This window comes from Protopterus annectens, chromosome 8.part0 (genome assembly GCF_019279795.1).
Source record: "Protopterus annectens isolate FY-2018-M chromosome 8.part0, PAN1.0, whole genome shotgun sequence".
Lineage (NCBI taxonomy): Eukaryota > Metazoa > Chordata > Ceratodontiformes > Protopteridae > Protopterus > Protopterus annectens.
This window is the reverse complement of record NC_056741.1, coordinates 996466883-996481557: the sequence shown is the minus strand read 5'-3', so window position 1 is coordinate 996481557 and position 14675 is coordinate 996466883.

Genomic DNA, 14675 nt, shown 5'->3' with positions numbered 1-14675 from the left:
AGGCTAAGGACATACCAGCTTGAGACACATAGTCTGAGAGTTCATTCATGTCTCTCTTCATATAGTCCAGAGAGGTATGTCTGAAGTCATTCACATCAACATGAACTATGACAGAGTCACAAAAGTACCTGTTTTTGGGATACGTGAGTGCATGTGTGATATGGCAGATCCTGGCACCTGACAGACAGCTGACCATGACCTTCTCCTTATCCAGACTAGTGAGAGGGACATCTGTGTATCTCACAATGGAATCACCTATGACTAATATGTTGTGTTTTGCCTTAAGGGCTTGACTGGGTAGACACTGGTGCGAGATTTATTATGTGTGTTGTGTTCTGCAGTGGATGTATTATGTGTAGTGTGTTTGTGTTTGTGTTTGGGAAGTCTCTGGTGTTTATGTATGTTTCTGGTGAGGACTCCACATATGTAGGTATTTGTGATGTAGGTTTGGGTGAAGTGGGAGGTGATGTGTGCATGGTGACAACCTGCTCATTGTCATATGTACTGACTGCTGTGCAAGACAGCATGCATTCAAGGCTGTTAATATAGTTACATCTCTGACATGTTGAGTTTGTGTTACTTGTGGTCCAATGACATGCGTGTGTGTCTAATGTGGCAGATAGTAGCCCCTGATAAGCAACTGACCGTGTCTTCCTCCTTATTCACCTTGTTGACAGGGACATCAGTGTCTCTCACAATGGACTCTTCAATGATGAGAATGTTGGATTGTATGTTGGCTTGCCTAATGGGCTTATAGGTTGAGGCTCCATTAGATGTAGCTCTATGTATTGATATGGGTGTTGATTTTACAGAGTGCATTTGGGGCTGCTGAGGGTATTTGTTATCTGTACTTTGTCTGTGAGGTCTTTGTGATTTATGAAGGATACATTTCAGTCCCTCAGCATATGTCTGCTTTGAAGTGTGTGTGATGGCTGCACTGTGTGTAATACTGACTACCTTATTGACATTAGGAGTACTTTCATGTGAGAGCTTTGCCTCCAGTGACATTGTGTAAATACATCTCACACATACAATGTCAGTTTGTTTGAGAATTAACTGGTTGTTGGTAAACATGAGATGATTTCTGCATTGACTCAGGATGTCCATATCCACCAAGGTATTAAGAGTTACAGTGGAAAATTTCATATCCATGGCAACAGACCCTTTTTTACTGATTAAACAGTTGCATTGAGAATATCAGTTAATGTCACAAGTATCTGGTTTGCAACTATGGGGACAGTGCTTGTCACTGCAGGCTTGTTGTCCTGTCTGCAACTTGGTGTTGGAGTAAATTCCATCATGATTTCACAGGAAAAATGTCACTCAAGGTGTCTGAGTCTGTACAGAGCAGTGCCAAACACTGGAGGGGAAACTAATATGTATACCCTGAAAAGTTAAGGATGAATTATTCAGGCAATTATTTTGAAGTTAGAAACAAATCAAGCAATGCTTAGTTAAAACAAAGAATTACCTTGTCAAGAATGCTGAAAAGAGGGGCGTCGCATGAATGGCTACTGCCTGGCTAGTATTACTGCTGGTTTCAACACAGTCTTACTCTGCTGGGATACAATGCTCTTTTTCTTTTTCTGTCACCACAAGCAAAACGTTAGCACCAATCCCAAGAGAAGTAGCAGGCCACAGCCTGTTTATTGGTCTATACTCTTGTCTCAGATGATGCAAGGGTCTGTAGGCTTGTTGTAGCCTTTTCCAGGTAGATGTCTTGAATAACAACCAGACCAATTGGTTCAGTTTTGCATGTATTATGCCTTGGGTTCCAAAGTTCGTAGGACTTGACTAGAGTACTGATTTGATGGTGATTAGGAGCATAGATGCTGCATCACAATATAATATTCAATGTCAGGTGACATAGATGATCAAGGTTGGTGTAGCAATGTCCACAGCAGCAGTGATGCATGTTAGGTACTAGTTTCACAGCAATTTGTGCAATCTGCCCTTCAACAGGGTAATGGAGGTGATTTGCTTGACATGGATGTGAGGCCTGCTGCAGAGGACTGACCACCTTTGGCAGATGTTCCTGTCTCTCCAGCATGTCCTATGTATGTCATACTGTACATGTAGGTTCCTGGAACACAAAAATGTAGTCCCACATTATTTCACACAACATCCATTTGCTGCCTGGTTGTTTGACAGGCATTGTAGCCTTGCAAGGCCAATGTACTTACTACAAAATTGAACATGTTTTCTGTGCATGCACAGACATCCACATCTTCACATCAAATAGTACCTACAGAGAGGGTGTCTGACACTGTGAACCCCAAGGGTGTAGCAACATAGCCATTACTTTTCTGGAGTTGTACAGTCACATTTGTAAGTATGCTTTTGCGACCCTGCCTATTAACAGGATTATGGTTCAAGCAAATGCCATATGCCTGGCAAAGCAGCGTACTCAATCCACCATGTTATCCCACACTGTCAGGTACTGTTTACCCTAGAATGATGCCATAAAGTTAATAATATCTCACATTTAAGCATCTGTCAGGCCACTGCCTAGCCATGGCCTGTTTTGATGTTTGCACAAGCAGGAAGAGGATGTGATAGTACAAAAACGTATACGTGCACTAGCAGCATTTATTTGTTTAATAAATTGTGTTTGTGCTACTTCAGCTCTTATTTGGCTGCTCGAGTGGATTGTGGCTGGTTTTGGTTTATGTTTGCACAAGCAATAAAGTATTGCTAATGGCATTAGCAGTGACTGTTGAATAGATGTGGACAGTGTCCCATAGGTTGATGTAAATTGCTCTGACTAATATCCACATACACCAAGTTGGCTGCAGTGAGAGTAGTACCTCTGTCTATATCTATGTTTATAGAACACTACACAGCACACAAACATCAAGTTGGCTGTAGTGAGAATGGAACCCTACCTATCTATGTTTACAAACAACAGAACGCAGAACCTTTCAGATGTGTCATGGCTCTAGTCTGACATTAACATGGCTTTAGGTAATCTTATTGCAGCTGATATCAGAAGGCCATCTGGAGGACAAGAGTTTGGAGGCCTGCATCAACTGCAAGGGCCAAAAATGTGCAAACCCATCTCAGTTTGGTATTTATACTTGCTCTTTGGAGAGATACACACAAACATACACCAAGTGGTCAGACGTTAGATTAGAATCTCTACTTATTTAGTCTTACACACTACAAATCACAGTACTTAATGCACATTGCACAACTCAAAATGTCTATTAACAACACGGCTTTAGGTAATCTTATGGTAGATGACATCAGCAAGCCTTGTGGAGGACAAGTGTTTGGAGGCCTGCATTCACTGCAAGGGCCAAAAGGTGTAAACCCAAGCCAGTTTGGAATTCACACTTGCTGTTTGGGGTGATACACACACACACACACACACACACACACACACACACACACACACACACACACACACACACACACACACACACACACACACACACTGGGCTGCAGTGAGATTAGAACCCCTAACTAGCTAGTCTTACACACTACAGATTACAGTATGTAATGTACGCATCACAGTTGAAATCCAATTTGCAAATTACTGCAGGTGAACGAATCCTAGAGAACTTAAACAAGCCCTGTATTGAACAGCTTGGGAGGCTTGCAGAGTCACACTGCTTCTGTCATCTGCAGCTAATATCCTAGCAGTCAGATAACTGTTTTGTAGCCTAGGTACATGACAACAGTACCTGTTTTGGGCATATGTGCTTTTATCTGAATAATTTTCTAATTGCACCCCTGCTCTCCTTCCTTCTACTATTGTGCCTGTACCCCTGCACTCCTTCCTTCTACCATAGTTTCTCACATCATGCTACTGAATATTCACCTATACTAACTCACCCGTCTAGGTCTGTTGCCCCTCCCTAGACTCCTTGCCCCTACCTGGCCTATCCCCTCCCCTTCTCACCTCACTTCCTTCCGAAAAGCTTATAGTTGGGTAGCCTTGCATGGCGCCATCTTTAGTATCCCGCATCTTGCCCTGGCTGCTGTGTGTCCCTGGTCCCAGCGGGTCATTGCAATGTAAGTCTGTTTTGTTGCAACTGCTGTTATACTGCTTATCTTCACTTGTTTGTTAAAGTAATTATTGCTGAAGGCTAGCATATGCTTTTTTGTATAAGAAGTTAAAGAGCTCTAATATCATCCTGAAATAGTTACAGCCTACAAATCGGCTAACTAAAAGTAGTGCCTCCTCGTGGGTTTTAACTATGCCATCCATCCTTACTGTGTACTCGGTAGTCCTAGCAACGCTGTTTTAACGCTAGGGTCCCGTGTTGGCTCCAAAGAATTACAACTAATTAACTTGCTCATGAGAGCATAGAAAGACGTTAAGTGAAGTATCCTCACTTTTAAATTGCTTTGCTTTTTACTTGTGGTGAATGCATTATTAGCTGCCACTTATTTTAGCTTTATTTGTTCTGCGTTTGCTCTAGGGGAACTACCTATTGATAATTTGCACATGTTAGTGTAGGAACGGGAATAGTGAACCTACTTACTTTTACTTTGTTCTTACTACCCACGTCGGACCCATGTATGTGTCTTTAGTTCAGGTTTAATACTGGAGCAGCTATTTCAATGTTGTTTCATTCTTATCAGCAAAGACAGTGTTAATGTGAAGGCCCAGTACTACTCGAATCGCTCGTTTGTTATTGAGGCTGTTACCATATTTTTTCTCTCATAACAATTATATGCTGAGCTAAGCTGACGGTGGGCTAATTTGATCAGCTAGACTGCTTATATGTGATAGCGCAGTTCTACCAGCAGTGCTCGTGTATTTGGTTACCATTTTAATCTTTTATCTCATAAGTACTATATACTGGGTTAAGCTGACGAAGGGTTATAGATCAGCTGGACTGCTTGTACGTGAGAGAGCAGAGCTCGTGCACCTTTAATTTCATTTCTCCCTGCTGAAGCGCAACTGTTCTCCCATCTCTTTTTAAAGAACCCTTACTATTTGATTGCGCTTACACTTTTCTCCTAGAGCGGTACCCTGTGAACAAAGCTAGATCCCAGCTTAGTGCTACCGTTAATTGATACTTTGGACAGAATCTGCTCAAATCATTGTTGGTATTGTCTTTATAATTTTATTTTGTCAATACCCATGCTACTGTAATCTATCCTGCTCTCTATTGAAAGTGAATCATGTGGAGACTTGGTAGGGTTAGACTAAACGTGGTGCATAGGCTACAACTGTATGCCGCCTTCCCTATTATAGCACAATTAATTGTGTGAGCTGGCTGTTTATTGTGATAGTTGAAGGGCTTAGTTTGAATAGGATTCACCTGTATGTTGCTGCTTTACTGTTTATTATTGTCATCTTCTTAGACACACCTAAACCTTACTAATAGTTTTTCTGAGTTGCTCAGCAGGACTGTGTACATAACTGGCTTTTGATGATTGTGTATATGTATATTGCCTGCCTCTGCCAAACAAATTGGTTGTGTCTCTCTGTAATAGTGTATAGATACACCTAACATCAAAACACAAGACTACATCTTGTTTTTTAGACCTAGCTACTGTTGTATTCCTGAGTACAGTGTTACCATTTCAGTAAGTGTATGCGTTAAAGGTGCTTTTTACCAATGTATTTGTCTGCATTCCTTCCTTAACTGTATAAGCTCTATACTGAAATCACTGCTGGCCATTCACTTAACTGTTATTTTCTTTCTCTAACCTTCATAGCTCTCAACCTCCTCCCTGCATTAAGAATTTGAGAACCTACCTGCCTGGTCAATAAGGACTCCCATCAAATAAGTCCTACCATCTCATCTGCATCCCTAAGATACCTTTCGTCCTGTGCTCAAAGTCCCTCCCTCCAAAAGTTTCAAGAAAGTACGTTTGACCCCCTGACCAAACTGTGTACTGAATTGTTCTTTATGACATAAAAATAGGTAGTGTATGTTTTAAGTCTCACTTCTGACCCAGGTTCCCAGCCACCAGTCCCAGCTCTCCCCCTAACTATTAACCCTTCTCTCCTTTGGATATATTGATTGAGTTACTTTTTCTTGCTTTATTTCTACTTTGCCAGCTTGCTGTAATCAAGCTGTTGTCCACTAGGTGGCACCTTAAACTTGGCTTGTGTTATATCCCTTATTCCCTTCTCTAGTATTATATCCCTCACTACTTATTATTTTCTCTTCTTTTTTCTCCTCTTTTCTATTACTACCCCCTCTGTTAGCTATATTCCCTTTCCCCTCACCACTATCTCCTGTAACCTAGCTATTGTAATAGTACTTCCCACTCACCTGGAATTAACTAGAGCTCCTCAACAATCTGTAGCTTTCTGATTGTCTCTGGGATCTCATTTTTTTACTTGCTCTTTACTTGTACTAACCCACTCCGTTCGCCTGCGGGCTCACTCCACTCTTCTACCCTACCCCCATTCCCACCCACCCCCATTTTAATTACAGTTATACCTATACACCACACCCATACATAGCCACTCCCACCTCAATCACACCACTCCAGCCTATCACATCACACCTACTAATTACCCTACTTCCACCAAGGAACATCATCCACACCTGTCCCTGCCCTAACAAATCATCCCAATCACCAAGCCAGCATATCTAAACCTTAACATGAATACACCTCCCAAACCCAAACCTGTACACCTCTTACTATTTCTCTTGTGCTTAGCTATACTCTCACTGATAACCTGTATTACCAACTACCAAATACAACTTAATTACACCCACATACTAAGAAAAACTACTAACACTAACTATAGTAACACACAACCCCTTTCTCAACAAGTCCCATACCTCTACCAAACTCCCTATATCCACCACATCGCAAATAAAATATTCCCAACACATTACCAGTCCCAAACTGCTTTAAGGTACCATAAGATCCTGCAATCACTACTTAAACTCTATTTTTACCTGAGAGCCCAACTCAATCACTGCAGTGATATACACCCAAACCCAGGCCCGCTACATACAGGAACCCAAATCAATGACCTAAATAACACCCTACTCCATTGGGACAAAAACTCCCTCCTTATCATAAATCTAAATGTCAGAAGTATTCTAAACAAAGTCCAGGACCTGCATGCACTACTCTCCTTCTATCAACCTGATATAGTAATATTAACTGAGACCTGGCTCAAACCATTGAACCATAATAATGAAATTACTGCACCAGGTTATAATATAATTCACAATGACAGAATAGGAAGAAAAGGAGTGGGTGTTGCAATAATGTACAAATCTCACCTCATCCTTGAGCAACTAGACATAACAACCCCAAACCTAGGAAAAGCAGAACTCACCCTAACGAAACTAAAACTTAATGCAAACAAACAAATTAACATCATAGCCTGCATCATCCCACCAGGCAATAACATTGTCATTACAGAGAACCTACTAGAATGGATATCTAACTCACTCCCCCAAGAAAATATAGTATTAGGGGACCTTAATATTGACTGGCATAACTGCACCAGTCAAAACCCACTCTCCCATATCAATTTACACGGCCTAACCCAACTTATAACTTCCCCCACAAGAACTGATAACAGAACCAATCATCAGTCCATACTAAACTGGATACATGTATCCCACCCTTCAATGATATCCCAAGCAGGTTGCCTGCCAGACACCATGAGTGACCATCAAGCCACTTTTCTCCTCCGATCGAAAGTCCCACAACTTACCCAAATATCCACAAAGCTAATTAGGAAAAAAAGAGACTTTAACCACTCCAACTTCATAAACAACCTAAAACGGTGTAACTGGGCCCCCCTAAAAAGCCTCCCTCTAGATGAAGCAGTTTCATACTTTAATACAACCTTCTTAAGCAACCTAAACTATCATGCTCCCCCCCAGAACAACAAGAATTAAAACTAACTATGCTCCTTGGCTAACCCAAGATACAAAGACCTTCCTTAAAAAGAGAAATAAAGCCTGGAGTAGCTACCGTAACAATAAATCCCTAACCGATAAACTAACATACCTGGAACTACGTAAAAAAGCAAAAAAACTTATCAAAACAGATAAAACTTCATACTACCAAAAATACAGGACAAACATAGGAACAACCCACAAAAATTCTGGGCAGCAATTAACTCTGTTCTATAACCAGGGAAAACAATTACCCCTACCGCAAAAACTGGAAATAACCTAGACAATGCCCCCACACAATTTAACCAGATCTTCACAGACACCATCCAAACCCTAGCAAACAACCAACCCTATGCCAACCACCCCACCCCTACCACTACCCCCTCCATCTGAAACTAAAAACTGTCCCAACTTTAGCTTCCACCCAATATCTACTAAATATATTGAAAAACTAGTCCTAAAACTCAAACCTACCACTCTAGCCGCTGACAAAATACCAGCTGAATACCTACAACTAGCCACAGAAGCAATAGCATACCCCGTCTCCATCCTAATAAACAGATCCATCTCTGAGTGCACAGTACCTCAGCTATGGAAAATTTCATATATCATCCCACTACATAAAGGAGGCAGCTCTACAGAACTCAACAATTACTGCCCCATAGCCATACTACCCCCTTTATCATAAATTCTAGAGAGGGTAATCCACAAGCAACTTCTGCAATACCTCCTAGATAATAAACTACTATCACCACAACAGCATGGCTTTAGACCATTCCACAGCACCACCACCGCACTCACAGCATTCACTAACATAATCAATAATCACAGAAATAATGGACTGTATGTATCCACCACATTCTTAGACCTATCCAAAGCATTTGACATGGTTAACCACTCAAAACTCCTTCACTCACTATCCACCCTAAATCTCAACATCGCTGCCATCTCCTGGTTTAAAAGCTACCTAGTAGGCAGGCAACAAGCTGTGCTGTGGCAGAACCAACTCTCTCCCTCCCTCCCTCCCAGTCTCCCTACGGGTACTCCAAGGCTCCATCTTGGGACCACTACTCTTTACCCTCTTCACCAATCAGCTCCCATCCAATATTCCCAAAGCCTCAATAGTACAATATGCAGATGATACTACCATATGTGCAGCCAAAACAATTGACCTACTTCACTCCCAAACACAAGAATGCTTTTCCCTGGCTGAAGCTTGGATCAACAAACAATGCCTAATTCTCAATCCAGGAAAAACCAGTCTACTCCTGTTTAGCTCCCACAGATGCAAACCTCCCTCTGACAGTTTCACTATCTCCTCAGATAACAACACCACAATCACCCCCACCAACCACACCAAACTACTAGGGATTGAAGTAGACAACAACCTCAGATTTAACCTACATATTTCCTTGACCATAGAAAAAGTACACAAAAAACTTGGACTACTCTATCACAACAAAAAATTTCTCACCAACCATTCCAAAGTTACAATAGCCAGGACTCACCTTCTATCCACCTTGCTGTATGCCTCCCCTGTCCTTATAAATCTCTGCAAATCTGATATAAACAAATTTGATAGCTGTTACAATAAAATAGCCAGATTCGATACAGACTCACCCATCAGAACGCACCACTGTGACTGCCTCAAAAAACTCAACTGGCTCGAACTACCTCAACTACTACAACTCAATCAACTATCACTAGCCCACAAAATAATACAGTTTTCTGAAAACACCCCAGCTCTACAAAATCTTCTTCAACCCTATACCACCACCAGGCCCTTAAGATCACATCCCCAAAACCTCCTCAAGGTTACCAAATTTAACAATGAGGCTGGTAAGGCAGTTTACAGTCACTATATCTAAAAAGCCCGGAACTTCCTTCCTCCCCACATAACTTATTGCAAATCCCCGGCCATCTTCAAAAAACTACTCAAAACGTACTTCCTAAATAAACGGCTATGCTCCTGCATCACCCCTGGCTAATAACTCATCTCTAAAGTTCACTAACCTAAAGAAAGGCTGCCACATTATCCAATTCTGAACACTGTACCTTTCTATAACTGGTACACATTTCTATCTCCTAACTCTCTAGTGGCTATATTACTATCCATGGAATTTTGCACTTTATACTACCCATGACTATATTGTCCAGTAATACCAAGGTGTACTAGAATTATGTATCCTATCTTTGAGACTTATCAAATAACAAAATGCTGTTCCTCACATTTCTGTCTTAGACCTTTGTTTCTTCCTTGCAATGTAATATATCTCAGGAATGTTGTGCTTAGAACCATTATACGGTTGGAATGCTGTGATTAGATCCTTCATACTGTGTAAATAACCAGCTACTAATATGCTTGCCCTGTAATGCCAATAATATGTACCCTAAACCTATGTATGTCAAAATAATGTCAGTCTTTTTTCTCTATGTCTGTAATCAATTGTTATCGTATTGTTTAAAGTTGTTCTCTTAGAGCTTTTCTCCCCGGGCCTCCACTGAAAATGGACTTGTATCCAGTTGGACTCTCCCAGTCAACAAATGTAAAATAAAATAAATAAATAAAATAAATATGTGTTTGTTTGCATTTGGATGGGCAAGCCTTCAACCAAAATCAATTTGCCCTGTCAATGAGTAAGCACACAACATTATATATTACACAACTTGTTCAGTTGTTGATGTATGTGTGGTGAAATCCAGCAGACACAGGGGGCTGTAGTAAATGTGGGTGTTTTTGCTGGCATAGATACAAACATATAGCTTCACAGTATACATATTCATATTTTACGCCATGTATTTTCAAAGTTTCCACATGCTGTCTTAGGGAGACATGGTATGACTCTTCACTGTCCAGATGTTCATAGGTTGGTACTAGGCTATCGGCCCTAGGGCCTATACAAGCCTAGCCATAACAATTCCCTGGATATTTCTTCCCACAATATTTACTTCCTTGGACCCCTGTCTAGCAGGGCAACTGACGTGATGCCCGGGGTGAATTTCCTATCTCCCATCCAATCATCAAGGTTCCTTTTGAAGAGGGCCAAGGATGCGCTCTGTTTGATATGTATCGGCAGTCTATTCCAGAGTATGGGGAGTCTCTGGGTCAGGAACCTATCCCTCCAGCATGTTTTGTTTATTGTGATGACAAGGTTTAGATCCCTGGAGCGTGTGGCTCTGAGGGATTGGGAATTCTTTAAGTGGAGCATGTCTAACAGCTCAGGGTTTGACATGGCCTTGCATGTTAAGCAGAGATCACCTCTGAGTAGATGATACGCCACAGAGTATAGCTGGAGTTTTTTTAGACAGTCCGCATAGGGCATCTGCTTTAATCCTGTGATTCTTTTAGTGAAATATTTCTCCGGGCTTTCCAGTTGTTGCAGATGTCTTGCGAGGTACATACCAAACAGGGAGTTGTACTCTATAATAGGTCTAATGAGGGATGAGTACAGTGGGACAATGACCTCCTTTTTTCTGGATGAAAAACTCTTAGTGATGAGGTGTGCCACATAGAAGGATTTCCTGACTGTTGTGGTAATGTGTTTATCGAAGGTGAGACCACTGTCCATCTGTAAGTCTCTCATCACACTTTCAGTATTTAGTGTACTGCCACCTATGTGGTAATTCATGGGTACATGGTTTTTCCCAAAGGGGATAACTATACATTTCTTGGCATTAAGCTTGAGCCCATGGCTCTTGCACCAAGCATCTGTTTCTGTAAGACCCTTTTGTAGAATATCCACATCATTTGGAGACTCAATAATGGCTCCCAGTTTGCAGTCATCTGCAAACTTTGTTAGCCAGAGTCCCTTAAAGTTGGCCTGTACTTCAGAGAAGTAAATGCCAAACAAGAGCGGTTCCAGGACTGAACCCTGAGGTACTCCACTCATCACTTGTCTGGAACTGGATTTGGAGTTGGCTACTTTTACAGTCTGGGTTCTGTCAGTAAGCCAGTTGGCAACCCATCGAGTGAAGTAGGGATTTATGCTCAGCTTAGTACGTTTATCTATGATTCCAGAGTGGGGGATGGTGTCGAAGGCCTTGGCGAGGTCCAGATAGGCTATGTGGACCGCCTTACCCTCATATACAGCTCTAAAGACTGATTCAAAGAAGTCAGTCAGGTTCAGGAGACAAGATCGGCCCTTCATAAACCCAAACTGGGTGGGGTCCAGTGAATGAAGGTTGCCAATGTCTTTGTTTATAAGTTCCATGATAATGTGTTCCATACCCTTGCAGATCAAGCTTGTCAGACTGATGGGACGGTAGTTCCTGGGATACAAGGTGGATCCCCCCTTGTGGAGTGGGATAACTGTAGCTGTACGCCACTCAGTGGGCATGAAGCCTGAGCAAGTACACAGGTTTGACTCATATTTGTGTGTTTCACACTAAATTGTGGTTTGCTGTCAAATGTGGCATCATTTACACATGATGTGAGTGAAGACTGCCAGGAATCTGAACTTTGTATGTCCCAGTAGTCCTCCAAATGCAACAGGTGTTATTCTATGCACTTCCACATTTGTACGTGGATTATCTAATGTTAAGCCCTTACATTTGGTCCTTTGTCCAACATTCTATGTGTCATAGTGCAGCTTTACTCTCCCTGATCTGGGTATGTAGGGCAATACAGACATACATACAAAATTATATATATATATATATATATATATATATATATATATATATATATATAGATGTGTGTGTGTGTGTATGATATGTATATGTTTATCTATATATATATATATATATAGGGAGAGACAGAGATGTATATGTGTCTCACACTCTCCCTCTCTCTCTCTCTCTATATATATATATATGTATATATCCCCTTCAAAAGGTCGAACTTTTAAAAGCTTGACTTTCATATGACTGAGACCATATGATCGAACTTTTAAAAGTTCAAATGGTTTGAATGGGGATCTCCATAGAGCATGGAACAGGAAGATTTCCCTTTACTGCAGTATAGTGCAATCTCAGAGTTGGCATATTTAAATATTGGGAGGTGTGGGGGCTGCAGGGGTGGGGCTTGCCCCCCTGCTAGTACAATTTTTAAGTTTTTTTGTTTATTTATTTTTTCTTCACATTTTCGAACATTCATATGTTCAATCATATGGTCTCGGCCATATGAAAGTTGAACATTTGGATGTTCAATTATGTGAAGGTGACCTGCAAATGGGAGGTGCATTGCTTATATCAGAGACTTACTGTTTCATAAACTGACTCCAGCTCACACCTAGCTGTATTCCAGGCCGGGATTATGTTTGTTACACAGTGTGACCTCTGACCTGTTTCTGCATTGCTGCACTTTTCTCAAATTGGCTAAGACTTTTTAAAAAGGTCTTAGATATGCACTGCGGTATGCAAATGTTTAATGAATATGTGAAAGAGGTTAATAATAGTATAGCACACACAGAGTCATAGTCTGTAAAACACAGCTTATTACTACTTCACATCCCAAATATTTGGATATCTTTGAATTAGAACCCTGAACATCATCACACAAGCTAAATGCTTTAGTTCTTTGATCCACAGAAGCTGCTTGACAGAAAGTGAATCATTCATCACACAATCATGTGCATAAGTATGGACACTGGTATTCCTCAGTTACCTAACAAATACAATGTAAGATCAAATTCTGTATTACTGTCCTGAGACTGTGAGGCATTTGAACTGTGTGAAATGCTCAAATAGCATACATATATAACTGTTATGGCAGTTACAAGGGGACACTGCTGTTTTGAGGAGTGGGGGAACAAAATCCATGTTCTGCTAGGATACACACTAGTCTGACTATCATTTAACCTCACTTCCTATCATCTCCCTTGAATGATGTGCCAGTAATCTGTTGCAGTAGGATTGCATGAATATTCCATGCATGATGCCTACTGATTACAGATGGAGACATGACAGTGGAATGGATATCTGTAGTCCCATTTGGATGTCATTTCTGCCAAATAACCCAGTATAGTTACTTGCATAATGTACCAGATCCATACCTACAGTTACATATCATAATAATCTTCTAGAAGGCTATGTAGGTTATGGACTTAACTTGCAAATGCAGCAGTTGACACAACTGTAGTTCAGGGGTGACTCTGTGATGCAAGCAGTACACAAGCAATATATGAATAGGTACAGAATGTATGAGTTGGCTGGCATCAGTTTCAATATATGTATGTGTGTAGGAGTAAGGTGTTAGTCCTTAGGTCCCTAGGTTGTCAGTGAATGTGCTATGCGTTGTCGCTTAGCCAAAGCCAGGGTATAGAGACCATGCTTATGTCTGCCTACAAGGATGTCAGCAGGAGGTTCCTCCTCCGAGCCCTCCTGTGGCTATGGCTGTGGTGACCTAGGCACTGGTGCGGGGCTGGGTATCCTTTCCCTTTGCTGATCCTGCTGCAACTGTTTCAGCAGGATCAGATTGTGTAGCATAGTATGTATGGTGAATATCTGTGCCATGTGCATGGAGTATACTGCTGGACTCCACCAGATATATTGAGGCACCTTAATCATGACTTTAAAAGCCCAAGCACATGCTCTGTGATGTTCCTAGTTTGTGTGTGTGCCTCATTATGGCATTCTTCTGTGATTGTGTGTGCATTTCTGATGTTGTCATCATCCACGGTTCCAGGGCATAGTCAGTATCCCCAGTAAATGGCCTGTGAGATATCCCCCCTCGATAACATCTGTACAGCTGTAATGTGTGCCAGATATGGGAGTCATGATAATTGCCAGGGTTGCCAACACACTCAGTCATGATAATCCCCTGGGCATTGCACATGATTTGGCAGTTGATGGAATGGTATCCCTTGCTGTTAATATAGATTCTACCCTGTTCAGCAG